The following is a 2,243-nucleotide window of genomic DNA, read 5'->3' on the forward strand; positions in this document are numbered from 1 at the left end:
ATAGACAGACAGACAGACAGACGATAGATAGATAGGCAGACAGACAGACAGACAGACAGACAGATAGATAGATAGATAGACAATAGACAGAGAGACAGACAGACAGACAGACAGACAGACAGATAGGCAGAGAGACAGACAGACAGACAGACGATAGATAGACAGACAGACAGACAGACAGACAGACAGACAGACAGACAGACAGGCAGAGAGACAGATAGACAGACGATAGATAGACAGACAGACAGACAGACGATAGATAGATAGGCAGACAGACAGACAGACAGATAGATAGATAGGCAGACAGACAGACAGACAGATAGATAGATAGATAGATAGACGACAGACAGACAGACAGACAGACAGACGATAGATAGATAGATAGATAGATAGATAGATAGATAGATAGATAGACAGACGATAGATAGATATACAATTTAATCATCCCTGATGGAATATCACAGGGTAATCTTTAAGGTCCAGTTTGTAATATTGACAGAAATGTGATATAATACACATTAACTATGTTTTCAGTTGTGTGTAAAGACCTTCCATGATGAACCGTTATGTTTTTTATTACCTTAGAATGAGACATTTCTATCTCCAGACACCGCGGGACCTCTTACATGGAAGACGCCATGTTGCACCGCCATGTTTCTACAGAAGCCCAAACAGACAAACTGTTCTACAGACCGTGTTTTACTGTTACATCAAATACATATGAAGAAGAACTAGTAGTAGTAGCAGCAGTAGAAGCAGTAGTAGCAGTAGTAGTAGCAGTAGTAGTAGCAGTACTAGTAGTAGTCGTCTGGTTTGTTAGGAGTATGGTGATACTTGATGGTGCATTCAAGTGGTGTCGGAATAAGCTGAATCTTTTTATCCTCCTTAAATCTTTATTTGAAAAAGAGGAATGAAGTGTACATGGGACATAAAGAAGTATACAGAGCAGTATACAAAAATATAAGAAGACACAAATAATAAACACTTTGCCAGGGGAGTCTGTCTTATATAAAGTTACTAAAGACAACATATGTTGACAGTTTTCAGGATTTAGAAATTAAATCGATATAATGTGCAACCTCGTGGAGAAAAAAGACAAAATTTGTTTTTTTACTGATGAATTTACAATTGTCTTTACAATGAATACATTTATTATGAAGTACTTACTTCATTTGAGGAAAAGTGAATGCATCATGAGCCATTGGCTGCAATTCACAACCCTCACCACTAGTTGCCACTAAAACTTACACACTGAACCTTCAGTTTATCAGATAAATTCAAAATCAGCACATTTGGAGATTCATGGTTTTCTCTGGATAGGAAAGGTATGAGCGATTGTTGCCTAAAAAGTAGCTGTCAGACAAACGTAGTGGTGTTAAAAGTACCAAATTTGCCTCTGAGATATAGTGAAATAGGAAGTGGCATAAAATGGAAAGTACAAGTACCTCGAATTTGTACTTAAGTACAGTACTTAAGTAAATGCATTTCAGTGCAACCTGCTGACCCTGCGGAGAAATATGCAAGGTATTGAGTATATGAATGAATATTTCTTTGACGAACAGCAGCCTGTAGTTGTTCTTCAGTCATGTTTAATGCGGATGCAGCCGCTATATGAATTGTGTCTTTGATGTTTCGCTGCTGGATGCAGCATTAACAGCCTGCTGTCAGATGTTTTTTGGGAGTTCTTCCTCCCCGCTGCTCTGGATCAGAGCTCATAGCAGCCTGTGAAGCTGATCCTCCACCTGGGGAAATATCCATCTGATAAATGAATTCGCCCGTCAGCCTCTTTAAAGCTTCCTGATTACAAACTGTCTGTTTGGTTTAATATGAAGTGGCTCGGCAAACACTAAAGGGAGTTTAGAACAATCAGACTGAGATGATTGAATTATGGGGATTAATAATTCATTCCTATTAATCCTCAAACTTAAAACGAGTGAGTGGTTGTTGCCAAAGAGCTGCGTCACCGCCGGATTAGAGAAAAGGTTTTTTGTTCCAGTCTGAGGGAATTTAAAGCTGCGTCATTATAAAACTGTATTAACACAACAATAACATTATTTCATTGTCAGTAGTGGAAGAAGTGCTCAGATCCTTCACTTGAGTAAAGTACCACCATGTAGAAATACTCTGCTACATGTCCTTAATGTTAGAAGTACAACATCAAAATACACTTAGAGTACCAACAGTAAAACTCATTTCAGAATCATGTATAATGGTAGTAATAAAAATAATAAATACGAGTTATT

The sequence above is a fragment of the Micropterus salmoides genome, unplaced genomic scaffold (assembly GCF_014851395.1).
Source record: "Micropterus salmoides isolate LMB-PRFRI ecotype aquatic unplaced genomic scaffold, ASM1485139v1 Ms_hic_scaffold_9, whole genome shotgun sequence".
Taxonomy (NCBI): domain Eukaryota; kingdom Metazoa; phylum Chordata; class Actinopteri; order Centrarchiformes; family Centrarchidae; genus Micropterus; species Micropterus salmoides.